This window comes from Zophobas morio, unplaced genomic scaffold, assembly GCF_036711695.1.
Source record: "Zophobas morio isolate AGI-343-1 ecotype UQ-CSIRO unplaced genomic scaffold, CSIRO_AGI_Zmor_V1 ptg000002l, whole genome shotgun sequence".
NCBI classification, from domain to species: domain Eukaryota; kingdom Metazoa; phylum Arthropoda; class Insecta; order Coleoptera; family Tenebrionidae; genus Zophobas; species Zophobas morio.
In genome coordinates this window covers 1,178,685-1,197,598 of record NW_026972107.1, presented here as the reverse complement: position 1 = coordinate 1,197,598, position 18,914 = coordinate 1,178,685, and the positions used below count along the sequence as shown (strand labels likewise).

Below are 18,914 nucleotides of genomic sequence, written 5' to 3'. Positions count from 1 at the left end.
TTCGTCAAGGAATTTTTTGGAAATTAATAGTAAATTTATGAAAAATGTCAATTTGTCCATACCCTCTTGTATGAAATTTTTGGCAGTTTTTGGAACACACTTTAAAAATTACCCAAGAATCCCAAGATATTTTCTTGCAGATTTCGACTTCATTGCTTCAAGCTTTCAAGAATTTTCCAAAATTGATGAAATGAAAAATGGCAATTTTCGAGATATTAAAAAAAAAATCCTTTTCACACTGAATTTTACGGAATTTTTCGAAAATCTTGATTCAGGAACATCAAGTTATATTTTTCGAATCAGACAGTCGAAATGTATTTCGGAGAATTTTTTGAGGATTTTTTTTTGTAATTTTTGAAAAATCTCAATTTTTCCATTCCATCCCGTATGAATTTTTCCCCATTTTTCAAGCACATTTTGAAAATTAGTGAAAGAAATTTTTTTGTATATTGTGTGATTTGTAGAAATTATTTTGGGCTTCATTTCCTCAAAAGTTGCAACAATTTTTCCAGAATCGATGAAATGAGAAACTACAATTTTGGAAATATTGCAAAAACAATCATTTTCGAACCGAATTTTGTCAAAATTTTCGAAAATCTTGATCCGAGACCATCGATAAGTTATGTATTTTGAATTAGCTCGTTGAAATATACTTCGAAGAATTTTTCGGGTATTATTAGTCGATTTTTCAAAAATGTCAGTTTTTCCATACCCTCCCGTGTGAAAATTTTCGCCACTTTTGGAACACACTTTAAAAATTACCCAAGACATTTTCTTGTAGATTTGGACTTAATTTCTTCAAAACTTTTCAAGAATTTTTCCAAAATCGATGAAATGAAAAATGGTAATTTTCGAAAATTAAAAAAAGTTTTTTTCACAAAGAATTTTACCAAATTTTTCGAAAATCTTGAATCGCGACCATCAACAAGTGATATTTTTCAAATTAGATAGTCGAAATGTATTTGGGAGAATTTTTTGAGAATTTTTGGAAAATCTCAATTTTTCCGTATAAATTTTTCACCATTTTTCAAACACACTTTGAAAGTTACTCAAAAACCTTTTCATATCGATTTCGACTTGTTGAAATTAGTTTTGGCTTCATTTCTTCAAAAATTCCAACAATTTTTCCAGGTATTGGTGAAACGGAAAATAACAATTTTCGAAATATTAAAAAAAAAATATTTTCAAATCGAATTTAGCGAATTTTTCGAAAATATTGATCCGGGACCATCAATAAGTTACATTTTTTTTAATCAGCTGGTGGAAATATATTTCGCAGAATTTTTTGAGGATTTTTAGGCAAATTTTGAATTATCTCTATTTTTCCATACCCTCCCGTAGGCATTTTTTGAAAATGCTTCGAGCACGCTTTGAAAATTACAGAAGGACAATTTTTTGTAAATTTTGACTTGAAGAAAATATTTTCGCCTTCATTTCTTTAAAAATTCCCACTATTTTTCCAGAATAGATGAAATGAAAGACTACAATTTTCGAGATATTTAAAAAAATGCATTTTCGAACCGAATTTTGTCGAATTTTTCGAAAATCTTGGTCCGGGACCACCGAAAAATTACGTATTTTGAATTAGCTCGTTAAAGACTTTTTTGGGAATTATTAGTCAATTTTTGAAAAATGTCGATTTTTCCATACTCTCCTGTACGGAGTTTTTGGCCATTTTTGGAACACACTTTAAAAATTTCCCAAGACATTTTCTTGTAGATTTCGACTTCATTGCTTCAAAACTTTCAAAAAATTTCCAAAATGGATGAAATGATAAATACCAATTTTTCGAGATATTAAGAAAAACATCCTTTTCACACCGAATTCTACGGAATTTTTTGAAAATCTTGATTCACGAACATCAACAAGTTATATTTTTCGAATCAGATAGTCGAAATATACTTCGGAGAATTTTTTGAGGATCTTTTTTTGTGATTTTTGAAAAATCTCAATTTTTCCATACCATCCCGTATGAATTTTTCACCATTTTTCAAGCACACTTTGAAAACTACTCAGACATTTTCTTGTAGATTTCGGTTTGTAAAAATTATTTTGGGCTTCATTTCCTCAAAAATTCCAACTATGTATTTTTCTAGAATCGATTTATTAATTATGTATTTTGAATAAGCTTGTCCAAATGTACTTTGAAGAAGAATTTTTTTTTTATTAGTCAATTTTTCCATACCCTCCCGTATGAATTTTTTGGCCATTTTTGGAACACACTTTAAAAATTATCCAAGACATTTTCTTGCAGATTTCGTCTTTATCTTTTCAAAAATTTCAACAATTTTTCCAGAATCGATGAAATGAAAAATGACAATTTTGGAGATATTTAAAAAAAAATGTTTCACGAAGAATTTTGCGGATTTTTTCAAAAATCTTGATCCGCGACCATCAACAAGTTATATTTTTCGAATCAGATAGTCTAAATGTTTTTTACAGAATTTTTTGAGGATTTTTTTGTAATTTTTGGAAAATCTCAATTTTTTCGTACCATCCGCTATAAATTTTTCACAATTTTTCAAACACACTTTGAAAGTTAATCAAAGACATTTTCATGTAGTTTCGACTTGTTGAAATTATTTTCGGTTCCATTTCTTCAAAAATACCAGGAATTTTTTCAAGTATTGATAAAATGAAAAATAACAATTTTGAAGATATTTAAAAAAGTTTATTTTCAAATCGAATTTAGCGAATTTTTCGAAAATCTTGATCCGGGACCATCATTCTTCGAATCAGCTAGTCCAAATGTATTTCGCAGAATTTTTTGAGGATTTGTAGGCAAATTTTGAATAATCTCAATTTTTCCATACCCTCCCGTAAGAATTTTTTGAGAATGTTTCCAGCACACTTCGAAAATTATCTAAGGACAATTTTTTGTAAATTTTGCCTTGAAGCAAATATTTTCGCCTTCATTTCTTTAAAAATTCCAACTATTTGTCCAGAATCGATGAAATGAAAAACTACAATTTTCGAGACATGTATTTAAAAAAAAAAATCATTTTCGAACCGAATTTTGTCGAATTTTTCGAAAATTTTGGTCCATCAACAAGTTATATTTTTCGAATCAGATAGTCGAATTGTATTTCGGAGAATCTTTTAAGGATTTATTAAATAATTTTTGGAAAATTTTTCACCAGTTTTCAAGCACACTTTGAAAGTTACTCAAAGACATTTTCGTGTAGATTTCGACTTATTGAAATTATTTTCGCCTTCATTTCTTTAAAAATTCCAACTATGTATTTTTCCAGAAGCGATGGAATCAAAAACGACAATTTTGGAAATATTTAAAAAAAATCATTTTCGGACCGAATTTTTTGAAAATCTTGATCCGAGACCACCGACAAGTCATGTATTTTGAATCAGTTCGTGGAAATATACTTCCAAGAATTTTTCGGGGGATATTAGTCAATTTTTGAAAAATGGCCATTTTTCCATACCCTCCCGTATAAAATTTTTGACCACTTTTGGAACACACTTTAAAAATTGAAAGTTACTCAAAAACATTTTCGTGTAGATTTCGACTTATTAAAATTATTTTCGCCTTCATTTCTTTAAAAATTCCAACTATGTATTTTTCCAGAATCGATGAAATGAAAAATGACAATTCTGGAGATATTTAAAAAAAATAATTTTCGAACCGAATTTTGTCGAATTTTTCGAAAATCTTGATCCGGGACGATAGACAAGTTATATATTTTGAAACAACTTATCGAAATGTATTTCGAAGAATTTTTTGGGGATTATTAGTAAATTTTTGAAAAATGTCAATTTTTCCGTACCCTCCCGTATATGTAGAATTTTTGGCCATTTTTGGAACACACTTTAAAAATTACCTAAGGCATTTTCTTGTCGATTTCGACTTCATTTCTTCAAAACTTTGAAGAACTGTTCCAGAATGAATGAAATGAAAAATGACAATTTTTGAAATATTTAAAAGATACATTTTCATACCGATTTTACCGAATTTTCCGAAAACCTTCAAGTTATATTTTTCGAATCAGATAATCGAAATGTATTTCGGAGAATTTTTTGAGGATTCTTTTGTAATTTTTGAAAAATCTCAATCCCGTATGAATTTTTCATCGTTTTTTAAGCACACTTTGAAACTTACTCAAATCGAAATTGTTTTCGGGTTCATTTCCTCAAAAAGACCAACAAATTTTCCAGAATTGATGAAATAAAAAAACACAATTTTGGAGAAATTAAAAAAAAATCATTTTCGAAGAAATTTTATTGATTTTTGCGAAAATCTTGCTCTGGGATCATCGAATTATATATTTTGAATCAGCTCGTCGAAATATATATACTTTGAAGAATTTCATGGGGATTATTGGTCAATTTATGAGAAATGTCAATTTTTTCATAACCTCCTGTGTGAAATTTGGTATTTTTGGAACACACTTTAAAAATTGCTCAAGACACTTTCTTGTAGATTTCGACTTCCATTTCTTCAAAACTTTCAAAAATTTTTCCAGAATCGATGAAATGAAAAACGACAATTTTGGAGATATTAAATCATTTTCGAACCGAATTTTGTCAAATTTTTCGAAAATCTTGATCCGGGACGATAGACTTATATCATTTGAATCAACTTATCGAAATATATTTCGAAGAATTTTTTGAAAAATGTCAATTTTTCCGTACCCTCCCGTATATGTAGAATTTTTGGCCATTTTTGGAATATACTTTAAAAATTACTTGAGACATTTTCTTGTCAATTTCGACTTTACTTCTTCAAAACTTTCAAAAAATTTTTTCAGAATCGTTGAAATGAAAAATCACAATTTTCTAAATATTTAAAAAGATTCATTTTCATACCGATTTTACCGAATTTTTCGAAAATCTTGATCCGCCATCATCTACAAGTTATATTTTTCGAATCAGATAATCGAAATGTATTTCGGAGAATTTTTTGAGGATTCTTTTGTAATTTTTCAAAAATCTCAATTTACCATCTCGTAGGAATTTTTCACCATTTTTCAAGCACACTTTGAAATTACTCAAAGACATTTTCTTGTAGATTTCGGTTTGTAGATATTATTGTCGGTTTCATTTTCTCAAAAATTCCAACACTTTTTCCAGAATCGATAAAAAGAAAAACTACAATTTTGGAGTTTAAATAAAATCATTTTCGAACCGAATTTTGTCGAATTTTTCGAAAATCTTAGTCCGGGACCATCGACAAGTTATGTATTTTGAATCAGCTTGTCGAAATATACTTCGAAGAATTTTTCGGGTATTATTAGTCAATTTTTGAAAAATGTCAATTTTTTCATACCCTCTCGTATGAAATTTTTGGCTATTTTTGAAACACACTTTAAAAATTAGTCAAAACATTTTCTTGTAGATTTAGACTTCCATTTTTTCAAAACTTTCAAGAATTTTTCCAGAATACACTTTAAAAATTACGAAAGGACAATTTTTCAAAGAAGCAATAAATTAATTGAACAAAAATTTGTTAAACACCCTGTATATTAAATAATTAAATTCTAACCTAAATAAGCCAGGTTTGTATTGATTTCTTGACTAAATTTGTGATCTCACTTTCTGTGGGTGCAAAAATATCTGTCCTAAATTTGCCTGATAATAATCAAATGTCAAAAGAACGAGTCTTGACATTTAATTTCGCGTCCAAGGCTGCTTCCATCACAATTTGGTTAATTACACTTTTATACAGTGAAACATCGCTATAATTTCTGAAGCTAAACACCATCAAAAAAGTCAAAAATACGCGAATGTAAATATTTCCCCATCCCGTCAATATTGCCAGTTTCCAGTAAATTAGCGTCAATATTGACAGATTTCCTGTAAATCATGGCCCGCCCGAGCCAAACTGTTAGTTTCCCCGCGGCTGCCACTTTTCAGCTATAAACCCATCCTGTCCGTAAAACTTGGTACAAAACCCGTTCCCGAAAATAAACACTCGGTTGAAATTAAGAGGTTTCCGAGAAGTAGGTGTTCATCGCACCTATTAAGTTACAAATTACCCAAACACCGACCGTAAGCTCGACTTTCCCAAACCCAAAGCCCCAATTCCACCGCCACATTTCATCGCGAAAATTATTAATAAATTGATATTTGTGACGCGATCCGGCGAAGTCGATGACCTCCTGTTTAAAAATCCGCGCGATTTCTTGCCTGAAACTGTGCAAATGCAAATGACGAAACGTGGTCGTCCCGAAATAATGAATGTCGTCTGTCGTGCCGCCGTGGAAATTAGTGATCTATTGTCATCCGTCGGCCATCTGGGGACCTGCCAGTGCGACTAATGACGATTTCTCGGAAAAATTCATAGACAATCGGCTCCAAATGGGCCGACGCCGGGAAATGGGTTAAATATTTAGGTGACCCCGATGCAGTTTTCACGTAATTACGGGGTTTTGATTACTTAATCTTGACTGGATCAACAGACAAATTTCGCGAGATTTATCCGGGAATCGCGTAAACATGAAACATCCTCCGGCGGGAAGCACCTGTGCCGAAGATCTCCCTTCGCCCTTAGGTCGCTGCCACCGCGGGCCAGGAAGTCATAAATAATGAAATGGAACTTTTTTATTATGGATGGCAATATGAAAATAATATCAAGTTATGCTTTCCTGGGACTTTACGAGCCAGACAGAATTATGTTTATGATTACGGCTATTTTTAACGTTTTTTATTACAAATCAAATATACGCGGGCCAGACTCCTATCGGGACCTTGTAGGTGTGATTATTGGAGGAAGTAACTCCTTCAACAGATTTAGAACGGGCTAGGAAAGCGGCCTTGGGGTTAATTTGGACGGTTTTGTTGCAAGATTGAGACGCCGCTCGATTTTCCAAACGGAATTAAAAAGTGAAGAGGGTGCGTGCTTATATCGACAAAACTTCAACGACACTCCAAATACCATAAAGTTTGACTGCGATCCGATATCGGAGAAATGCGAGAATGCGCCGACCCTTTTTTGTGAGAAGAATTGGGCCAGAATTAAATTTGGAACTGTTTATTCCACTCATAATAGTTATGTGTGGATCGAGAGCCAGAAATAAAGCACAGAGGCCGCGAACTCACGATTCGAAGAGGTCCATTCGTGGAAAATGCTAATCCGTGGATTCGCCAGACTTGAATCAGCGTCCGCGTTTTAAAATTCTGAAAATTCTCTTTACATCCAGTTTTTTCAGCTCTTTAATTCTCTTTGTTTTCCTCATGTTCCTCTTCCTTTTTCTGTTTTATTCCGTTTTTTCTGTTTCGTCCTGTCTTTCTAATCTCCGCCTCCTTTTTCTGTTTCCTTCTCTATTTTTTTTCTCTCTCTCTTTCACTCACTCTCGTTTTTTCACACTCCCTTGTCCCTCTCACTTCCTTGTCCATCCTCTCCCACGTTCTCCACTCCCTTTTTTCCCTTTCTCTCGTCCCTTCTCTCCCTTGACCTCTTTCTTCCTCGCTCTTTCACTTTCTCTTTCTCTCTCCGTTGTCCCCAGTTTCCATTGTCCCCTCTCTCCCTTGTCCCCACTCTATTCCTTGAACCTAGTTTCGAAATCCGTTCTGAATCAACACAAACATAAATCATTCTTCGCCTTCTTAGTCACTCTCTCTTCTTTCCTTTCTCTCTTTCTCGTCCTCCGCTCTTGCGCTCATCCTCTGTGGATCTCCCTTTATCGTCTTTTTTCCTTCCTTCTGTATCTCTTTCTTCTGCTTTTTCTAAATTTTTCTTTCTTTCACTTTGTTCCTTTCTACTTCTCTATGTTATTTCATAGTACTCTACTATCTTTCCTTCTGTCTCTATTAGTCCTTAGTCGCTCTTTTAATATTTCTAACCTCTTTCTCTTTTTCTATTCCTATGTCTTCTCTTTTTCTTCTATTTTGACCTTTTTCCGTCGATTCTTTTGTTCCCTATTCTTTTTATTTCTCCCGCGTACTCTCATTCCTCTCTCGTCTTAACTATTCTGTTTCTTCCTGTCTTTTTTGTCTGGTCCTCTTTTTTTTGTTTAGTCGTCCTTTTTCTGCTTGGTGGCCTTTCTTGTCTTTCATTTTTCCACTCGGTCTCGTCTTCTCAAACTCTTTCGTCATCTGATTCTAGTCCTCATCGTATTCTCTTTTTCTTGCCTTCAGTCACACTCTCTCATCTTTTTTTTCATTCTTTCTTTCACAGTTTTTCGTCCTCTCCTTTCCCTTTTGCTCGGTCATTGTTTCTCCTCCCTTTTCTATCTCTTTCCTCAGTTTTTTCTAATTTTCTCTTTTCTTCACTCTAATTCTCATTGTTACTCATTATACGTATTCCAGTATCTCTCTGTTCGTATTTCTGTCTTTTTGTCTCTTATACTTTCTACCTTTTTCTGTTCTCCTTTCTAACTCTCTATTTCTTCTTTTTGTCTTCCTGTTTTGCATCTCATCTGTCTGTTTTCTTTCTCCTTCTCTCGTTTGTCCGTGTTTCGATATTTCTAACCCTCTTGTTCTATTTCTCCTAGCCATTCTTCTCTTTTTCCGCTTTTTCATTGTTTATATTCCCATCTCTTCTATTGGTCTTCTATTGTGTTTTTTTTTATCGTTTCTTCTATTCTTCACTCACAATCTTTTATCTTTTGTCTCGTTTTTAGACATTCTTTCTTTCACCATGTTTCGTCCTCTCGTTTCTCTCTTTCTCGTCCTCCATTCTTGCGCTCAACCTCTGTCTCTCTTTTCTTCATTCATTCTCCTTCCCTCTCCATCTCTTTCTACAATTTTCCCTAAATTTTTCTTTTCTTAATTTTTTTTCTCTATAGTTCTGTAAGGTACTCATTGTATTCCACTATCTTTCCTTGTGTCTTCATTTTTTACTCTTTCTCTTCCTATTCTGTCTTTTTCGCTCTTATATTTTCTAATTTTTTCTCGTCTCCCTTTACACTACCTATCTGTTCCTTTCATTTTATTAGTTTCTCTTTCCTTCTATTTTTCTCCATTGGTTACTCTTTCCACCTTTTAATACTGTTTAAATGTGCTTTCTTTTTAGCTCTTGTACAATAAGTGTGTCTATTTTCCATCTCTTCTGCTTTCTTTTTCTTCCTCTCCTTTGCCCCCGTTTCGATATTTCTAACCTTCTTTCTCTCATTGTTCTTATTCCCATCTCTTTTATTGTTCTTCTGTTGTCTTTTTCCGTCGTTTTTTCTATTCTCCACTCTGTATTTCTGTCTATATGCATCTTCGTGCCCTTTCTCCTTTCTCTCCCTTTGTGTCTTTTTAGCTGATCTTTTACCCTTCTCTCTTTCTTTCATTCTCCTTTTGTTTTTTTCTTCCTTTCTCATTTCCTTCCTTTCCCTTTCTCCTTTTCTTCTCAAAAATTTTAGAAGCTGTTAAAAGCTAATTAAATTTTATTAAATTTTTCTGTGTCCCTTCCCCGTTCTCTCTGTCTCTTTTGTATCCTCATTTTCTTGCCCTTTCAGTCACACTCTTTTATCTTTTTTCTCATTTTTAGTCATTCTTTCTTTCGCTATTTTTCGTCCTTTCGTTTCTCTCTTTCTCGTCCTCCATTCTTGCGCTCATCCTCTCTGTGTCTCCATTTTCTTCATTCTTTTTCCGTCCTTCTCGATCTGATTCTTCAATTCCCCTAAATTTTTTTTCTTCATTTTTTTCTTAATCTTCGATCTTCTCTAAATTATTTTTCATTGTTATCATTATCTTTCCTTCTGTCTCTATTTTTTACTCTTTCTTTTCCTATTTCGGCCCTTTTCTCTCTTATATTTTCTATTTTTTTCTAGTCCCCTTTTACACTATCTGTTTGTTTCACTTTATTAGTTAATCTTTCCCCCCATTTTTCTCCCTTGGTTACTCTCTTCTCTTTCTGTCTGTTTATTTTCCATCTCTTCTTCTCTCTTTGTTCTTGGCCGTTCCTCTTTGTTTTCTTGCTTTTTCATTGTTTTTATTCCCATCTCTTCTATTGTTCTTGTGTTTTGGTCTTTTTCCGTTCTCCAAGTTACTCATTGTTCTCTACTATCCTTTCTTCCTCCTCTATTTTTTACTCTTTCTCTTCCTATTTCCCCCTTTTTCCCTGTTAAATTTTCTACTTTTTTCTAGTCTACTTTTTGAAAACTCGAAAAATTGAAAAATCGGAAAATTGATGAATGGAAAAAGTTAAAAATCGAGAATTTGAACAAATGCATAACTCTAATGAAAAATTTGGAAATTGAAAATTTTAAAATCGGTATATCGAAAAATTGAAAATCCGAAAAATCAAAACAACGAAAAATTGAAAAACTGAAACATGGAGAAATCGAAACATCAAAAGATCAAGAAGTTGAAAAATGGAAAAATTGAGGATTCGAAATAACTCAAGATTAAAAAATCGAAAAGCTAAAAGTTGAAAAGTGTTGGAATCTTGATAAATCGGGAAATTGAAAAAATGAAAATGAAAAACCGAGAAATCTAAAATTTAAAATTCGAAAAATTAAAAAATCTAAAAATTGAAGGATCGAAAGAAAGTAAAATATTGAAATCGAAGAAAAATTGAAGAATCAAAAAATTGAAAAATTCGGGAAACTGAAAAATTCCAAAACTCAAATGACGAAAAATTTGGATATCGAAAATTTAAAAATTAGGAAATGGGAAATTGGAAGATTCGAAAATTCGAAACCAAAAATTGAAAAACTGAAACATCCAAAAATCGAAACATCAAAAGATCGAGAAGTAGAAAATTTGAAAAATTGGGAAATTGAAATCGGTAACCCAAAATCGAAAAATCGAAACGTTAAAAATTGAAAGATCCAGAAATTTTAAATTAAAAAAAAATGGAAAACTTGAATAATCGAAACATTGAAATCTTGACAAATTAGAAAATTTGAAAAACCGAAAAATCTTAAACCGAGAAGTCGATCGAACGATGGAAAATTCGAAAAATCAAAACAACGAAAAATTGTAAAACTGAAATATGGAGGAATCGAAACATCAAAAGATCAAGAAGTCGAAAAATGGAAAAATTGATAAGTCGAAATAGCTCAAGATTAAAAAATCGAAAAGCTAAATGTTGCAAAACTTTAAATAAAAAAAATCGAAAACTTGAAACACCGCAAGATATAAATATTGGAATCTTGAAAAATCGGGGAAATTGAAAAAATGAAAATGAAAAATCGAAAAATTAAAGGATTAAAATTTTTAAAAAACCAAAAGTGAAATATTGAAATCGAAGAAAAATTAAAGAATCAAAAAATTGAAAAATTCGGGAAACTGAAAAATTCCAAAACTAAAATGACGAAAAATTTGGAAATATAAAAATCGGGACATCGGAAATTGGAAGATTCGAAATTTCGAAACCAAAAATTGAAAAAAAGTAACATCGAAAAATCTAAACATCAAAAGATCGAGAAGTAGAAAAATTGAAAAATTGTGAAATTGAAATAACCCAAAATCGAAAAATCGAAACGTTAAAAACTGAAAAATCGAGAAATTTTAAATGAAAAAAAAAAATGGAAAACTTGAAAAATCGAAACATTGAAATCTTGACAAATTGGAAAAGTTGAAAAACCGAAAAATCTTAAACCGAGAAGCCGATCGAACGATCGAAAATTCGAAAAATCAAAACAACGAAAAATTGTAAAACTGGAATATGGACGAATCGATACATCAAAAGATCAAGAAGTCGAAAAATGGAAAAATTGAGAAGTCGAAATAGCTCAAGATTAAAAAATCGAAAAGCTAAAAGTTGCAAAACTTTAAATAAAAAAATCGAAAACTTGAAACATCGAAAGATAGAAATATTGGAATCTTGAAAAATCGGGGAAATTGAAAAAATGAAAATGAAAAATCGAAAAATCTAAAACCGAGAAGTCGAAAAATCGAAAAATCTCAAATTAAAAAATCGAAAAATTAAAGGATCAAAATTTTTAAAAAGCCAAAAGTGAAATATTGAAATCGAAGAAAAATTGAAGAATAAAAAAATTGAAAAATTCGAGAATTTGAAAAATTCCAAAACTCAAATGACGAAAAATTTGAAAATCGAAAATTTAAAAATCAGGACATCGAAAATCGAAACATCAAAAGATCGAGAAGTAGAAAAATTGGGAAACTGAAATAACCCAAACTCGAAAAATCGAAACATTAAAAATCGAAAAATTGAGGAATTTTAAGTTAAAAAAAAAGGAAAACTTGAAGAATCGAAACATTGAATGAAATCTTGACAAATTAGGAAAACTGAAAAACCGAAAAATCTTAAACCGAGAAGTCGATCGAAAAAACTGAAAAATTTCTTTCTTATTTCTTTCCCGTTTTCTTCCTGTTCTCCTCTCTAGAATAAGTCCAAAATATGTACTTTTAAAAATTTTCGAAGTTTTTAAAAGTTTTATCAATTGAATTTTAATCGAAAATATTTTTTAAAGAAATTTTTGTGATGGAATTTGTGAAATCAAAAAATAACCAAAAAAAAATGTACATCTTAGAGAAAAAGCATTGTTCGATCTACACCACGGTCTATCATGGTTCGAGGTTGACCTCATTTTACAATAATCCTCATTAATGTTCAAGTGTGTCTTCAACGCTATTATTATTTGTTGCTAGGTGACGGAAAGATTCAAGAACAATGATGTGACGCAATCAACAAATTGAAGCTCTATTATCTCTACTACGATGTATAACTGTTGATTCGTGTTTTTAACATGACAACAAATGCTCGACTGAGCATTACTAGACAATTAAGATGTGGTTGCACCTGTGGTCCGCGCCGCCCTTCGCTCCCCTGCATACCTAATCCGCAATTGTGGCCGACTCGCATTCCCGCTATTTTTAAAATCCACTTCCACGAACAAATTCTCGTCATTTCAAAACAAAGAATTCCGAAATTAGATGTCCCAAACCCGCTTCTTTTTAATTTCTTTGTCCCAGCGCTTCGCGTCCTCTGCAAATCTTTTTCTTCGTGATTTAACATCGCCTCAAATTTCTCTCTCCACTAGTTATGCAAAGATCGCAGGCAAGAATTTTTCGCGTAATATAACATAATACCGTCCTTTTCATTATTCCGGAATTAAAAAGTGCGGAAAACGTCGTCGCTTTATCCTGTTATTTTTTAAATAAGCCCAGCTTTCCCGATTTATCTCCTTTCTGCGGTTTCCGCTCCTCGACCAGCCCTTTCGTAGGTAAATCGGCGATCTGATTAATACCGGAAAAAGCGCCAGCGTCGGCTGTGTTTCGATGCAAATTTATTACAAACACTAATGAAATTTTCATTCGACGTTAATAATTTCCACGTGATGGCGAAAATGTATGCTAATATTGGCCAGATTCGGAGCGACGGACTTGCACTGGCAAATGTAACGGAAAATGGAGATAACCACTTTGCTGGTCGAGGATTTTTAAAGCTTTTCCGGTACGTTAACGCCGGTTCTAATGTATCCCACAAGCCCAATCCGCGACCTGATGAAACGAACTTTTTCCATTCGGAAAAAATGGGATCTTGTAACCCGTGACGAATAAGCCGACTATCGGGTTTTAGGTGATGAGGACTTGGCATGTTTAAGTGTAATTATTGCGTAGTTCGGTAGAAAAACGACTCTAATGGCGTTTTTAATTGGCATTGAGGTCTAGAAAAATGGCAGACGCTTGTGCGGGGCTTTGTTCGATGAATGACGGCAAAAAGCTCCGCTTTGTTCCGGGTGGACAATGGCTTGGGGACGTTTAATAAGTACAAATGGTAAAAAGCCGGGGTAAACATTTCGGGCAAGACGGGCTCACAGAAGTAAAAGCTCGAGACGGCGATGAATGCGCGGTTGACGGTATCAGCAGGGCTGACAACTACAAAGCGCCCAGTGACACTAGAATCTGCAAAAAGCGCATTTACATGCGGAGCGAACGGAGTCTGACGGATTTCTTTAAATGGCTTTACCGGAAAAAATTTATCCGCCGAATTTCAATTCGCGTTCTTGATAAAATTGGTCGAAGGGTGCGAGAGAACTTCCTACGCCCCTGAAGTGCAGCCCAACAACTGCTGCGTGTTTGAGAAATTGTAAACATTGTTTGCGATATTTGTTTTATTATGATAACCTCTATAGTGTTCAGTACTTCAATTTTTCGATGTTTCGGTTTTATAACTTTTTGTTTTTTAATTTTAATTTTCTCAGTTTTTCGATTCGTGATTTTTCAATTTTTCATTTCTTCAAATTTCGATTTTAGTGTCAAGTTTTCTATTTCTAATTTTTCAATTTTTCGATTTGCAGTTTTTCAATTTTTTATTTTTTTTGTTTCTTCAATTATACGATATCGTTCAAGTTTTCATTTTAAATTTTTTCAACTTTTCCATTTTTCAACTTTTGGATGTTTCAATTTTTAGACTTTGCAAGTTTCCGATTTTTTGCAATTTGACGAGTTTTTAATTTTTCAATTTTTCGATTTGCAATTTTTCGTTTGGATTTTTTATTTTCTTTATTTGTTCAATTTTTCGGTTTTTCAATGTTCTGATTTTTATAACTTTGCTTTGTTTCAATGTGAAATTTTTCAATTTTTCGATTTACAGTTTTTCGTTTCAGTTTTCTATTTTCTTTATTTATTCAATTTTTCGGCTTCTCAATGTTCTGATTTTATAATTATTCTTGTTTCCAATGTGAAATTTTTAAATTTTTTGATTTGCAATCTTCGGTTTTCAATTTTTCGGTTCTTCAAATGTTGATTGCAATTTTTTTACTTCTTCATTTCTTCTATTTTTCTTTTATTTTTGTTTCTTCTTTTTTTAGAATTTAGAAGTTTAATTTTTTTTTTTCAATTATCCAAATAGTTTCTGGAGTTCTCAATTGTTAATTTTTCAATTTTTCGATTTCCAATTTTTTGTTTCGGTTTTTTATTTTCTTTATTATTATTTTTAATTATTCAGTTTTTCAATGTTTCGATTTTATATTGTTTTTTAAATTGAATTTTCTCAGTTTTTTCCGTTTCCCCAATTTTTGATTTGCGATTTTTCAAATTTTCATTTTTTGTTTCTTCAATTCCTAGATTTTGCAGTTTTTTCAGTTTCTCGAGTTTTCAATTTTTCGTTTCTTCAAATGTTGATTTGCAATTTTCCTATTTTTCGTTTTAATTATGTTATAATAATTATAATAAGTTTTAAAATGTTTCACTACTTCAATTTTACAATTTTAGAATTTTTCCATTTTTCAATTAACTGGATTGTAAAACGTTTTCATTTATTCCATGTTTCAGTTCTTTCATTTTTCTTTTTTTTTCGTTTCTTCAGTTTTTCCATTATCCAAATTTTGAATTTTTCAATTTTTCGATTTGCAATTTTTCGTTTCGGTCTTGTATTTTCTTTATTTTATTTTAATTATTCAGTTTTTCAATGTTTCGATTTTATATTGTTTAAATTTCAATTTTTCATTTTTCGTTTCTTCAATTCCTAGATTTTGCAATTTTTCGATTTAAAATGTCTCCAGTTTTCAAGTTTTCGAGTCTTTATTATTCAGTTTTTCAAATTTTCAGTTTGCTATTTTTTGTTTCGTTTTTTTCGTTGTTTAAATTTCCGATTTTTCAATATTCTGTTTTTACAATTTTTTCTTTTCTGTAATTAATCGATTTGCAATTTTTCGATTTTTCAACTTTTCAAGTCTTCAATTTTTTGTTTTGCAATTTTTCTCTTCGAGTTTTTATTTTCTTTATTTGTTCAATTTTTCGGTTTTTCATTATTCTGAATTTTTATAATTTTTCTGTTTTTCAATGTGAAATATTTCACTTTTTCGATTAACAATTTTTCGATTTTTGAACTTTTTGATTTTTTATTTTCGTTTATTCAGTTTTTCGATTTTTGAATTTCTTGTTTCTTCAAATGTTTATTTGCAATTTTTCTAGTTCTCATATTAATTATGTTATTACAATTAATTTTTAAAATGTTTACTGCTTCAGTTTTATGATTTTAGAATTCTTCTTCCATTTTTCAATTACTGGATTTTATAACGTTTTCATTTATTCGATTTTAAAGTAGTTCCATTTATTCTTTTTTTTGTTTCTTCAGTTTTTCGAATTGCAATTTTTCGAGATTTAAGTTAAAATTTTTCAGTATTTCAGTTATCCAAATTTTGAATTTTTCTATTTTATTAATTTTTCAATTTTTCGATCTTTTAGTGTTACAGTTTTTGGACTGATTTTATAATTAATCTTTTTTTCAATGTAAAATTTTTAATTTTTCGTTTTGCAATTCTTCGGTTTTCAATTTTTCGATTTTTCAGCTTTTTGATTTCTAATTTTTCATTTTTCAGTTACATATAGATTTTTCAGTTTTTCGTTTCTTGGAATGTTGATTTGCAATTTTTCTATTTTTCGTTTTGATTATGTTATAATAATTAAATTTTTAAATTGTTTCACCACTTCAATTTTACGATTTTAAAATTTTTACATTTTTCAATTACTGTTTTCGATTTTTAATTTTTCAATTGTTCGATTTGCAATTTTTCGTTTCGGTTTTTGTTTTCTTTATATTTTTTTATACTCAGTTTTTCAGTGTTTTATATTGTTTTTTATATTTTAATTTTTACATTTTTTTTTCGTTTCCTTAATTTTCCGATTTGGAGTTTTTCAATTTTTCATTTTTTGTTTCAATTTCTAGAGTATGCAATTTTCCGATTTAAAATTTCTCCAGTTTTCAATTTTGCGATTTTTTAATTTTTCATTTCTTCAAGTTTTCGATTTGCAATTTTTTTCGTTTCGGTTTTTTATTTGGTTTATTTTTATAATTGTTGGATGTTTCAGTGTTCCAATTTTATAATTTTATGTTTTTCCAATTTCAATTTATTCATTTTTCCGTTTCTTCAATTTTTTGATTTGCAATTTTTCATTTCTTGTTTCTTCAATTTTACTATGTGCAACTCTTCAACTTCTCATTTTTATTTATTATTTTGATTTTCCAACTTTGGATGTTTCAATTTTTAAATTTTGCAATTTTTGGAATTGCCATCTCACGAGTTTTTAATTTTTCGATTTTTCAATTTTTCGATTTGCAATTTTTCGTTTCGGTTTTTTATTTTCTTTATTTGTTCAATTTTTCGGTTTTTCAATGTTCTGATTTATAATTTTTCTGTTTTTCGATGTGAAACTTTTCTCTTTTTCGATTAGCAATTTTTCGATTTTTCAAATTGTTGATTTTTAATTTTTCGTTTTTTCAGTTACAGATTTTCCAATTTTTCCATATTTCAATTTCTCGTTTCTTCAAATATTCATTCGCAATTTTTCTACTTTTCATTTTAAATATGTTATAATAACTATAATTTTTAAAATACCTATTTCAATTTTTCAATTTTACGATTTTGAAATTTTTTAAATTTTACTGGATTTTAATTTGTTTTCATTTATTCGATCCTTGACTTCTTTCATTTTTCTTCAGTTTTTTGAGTCTTAAGCTTAAATTTTTCAATTATCCAAATTTTGAATTTTTCAATTTTTATATTTTGCAATTTTTCGATTCTAGTTTTTCGAGTTTTCGATTTTTAATTTTTCGATTTGCAATTACATATATGTTTCGGTTTTTAATTTTTTTTTGTTCTTTTTAAATTATTCAATTTTTCAATGTTCTGATTTTATAATTTTTTGTTTTCTGTAATTGTTCGATTTGGAATTTTTCAATTTTTAATTTTTTTTTTCGAGATTTCATTTTTAAGTTTTTTTTTTCAAGTTTTCATGTCTTCAGTTTTTTGATTTGTAATTTTTCGTTTCGGTTTTTAATCTCTTCATTATTGTTCAAGTTTTTGGTATTCCAACTTTTTGATTTTTTATTTTTCGTTTTTTCAGTTTTAGATTTTTCAGTTTCTCGATTTTTCAATTTTTCTATTTTTTCAATTATTGGATTTTAAAACTTTCTATTTTTAATTTTTAGTTTTTCGATGTTTTAGTGTTACAGTTTTTGGACTTTACAGTTTTGGCGAGTCTGTAATTTTTCGATTTTACAATTTTTGGGTTTTCCAATTTTTCGATTCGATTCTTTTTTTCTTTCCAATTTTTCGATTCTCATTAATTTTTTTCGATTTTTCGTTTCTTCAGTTCTTCGATTTGCAACTTTTCGAATCAAAAAAATGGAAAAATTGCTAAATTGTAAAATTGAAAAATCGAAAATGAAAAAACAAAAACGAATAAAATGAAGACTTCCAAAAATCTAAAAATTCAATAAAGAACTTGAAAAATTGAAGAAACGAAAAATTCAAAAATCGAAACAAAATCAAAATATTGGCAATTAAAGAAATTGAAAAATTTAAAAATAGGAAAATCGAGGAATTGAAAATTTGAAAATTGAATTAACGAAAAATTATAAAATCGAAAGAAACATTAAAACAATACTAAGCTTCGCTTAGCTCGGGAAGTAAAAATAAAGGAAATGAAAAACGAAAATTGTGACAAAATCGAGAAAATGAAAATCAAAAAATTGGGGGAACGAAAAACAAAAACCTTAGAACTTGAAAAATTGAGGTAACGAAAAAACCAAAAATTGAAAAATTAAAAATTGGGAAACTGAAAAATAAAAAAAATATAATATCCAAAAATTGCAAAATTGAAGAAATGCAAATCGAAAATTTGAAAAATTTGGAAGTCGAGAAATTGAAAAAAAAGTTGAAAGAACGAGAAATTATTGAAAAATGGAAAACTTGTCATAACAAAAATTTAATATCAAAAAATTGGTCGAAGATAAATAAATCCAGATTTTTCGAAAAATTTGATTTTGTGGAATTTAATTTTTTATAAGTTAACATAGATTTAAAAGGCGTGCGTTTATTTCAAGTGAGTTTTTCCATTATAAAATTTTTTGATGGCGTCTTGGAAGCAAGAGTATTTTATAAAATTAAAAAAAAAACATACAAAATTTGATAACAATCAGTCTAGTAGTTTCTGATATTACGTCTCTAGTCAAAATCGACATAGACGCCAGACAGACAGACAGACGGAATCAGGAGATCACTTTTTTCTCTAATTAATAAATACAATTACTCAAACAGTTCGTCCCGTTGCAG

The 18,914-nt window shown here is 30.0% G+C and overlaps 1 protein-coding gene across 2 annotated transcripts in view; it reads left to right on the top strand.

Moving 5' to 3' along the window:
• Window positions 1-18,914, top strand: part of LOC135123711 (tumor necrosis factor receptor superfamily member wengen) — a 96,412-nt gene that overhangs the window by 26,770 nt on the left and 50,728 nt on the right. The window lies entirely within an intron of this gene.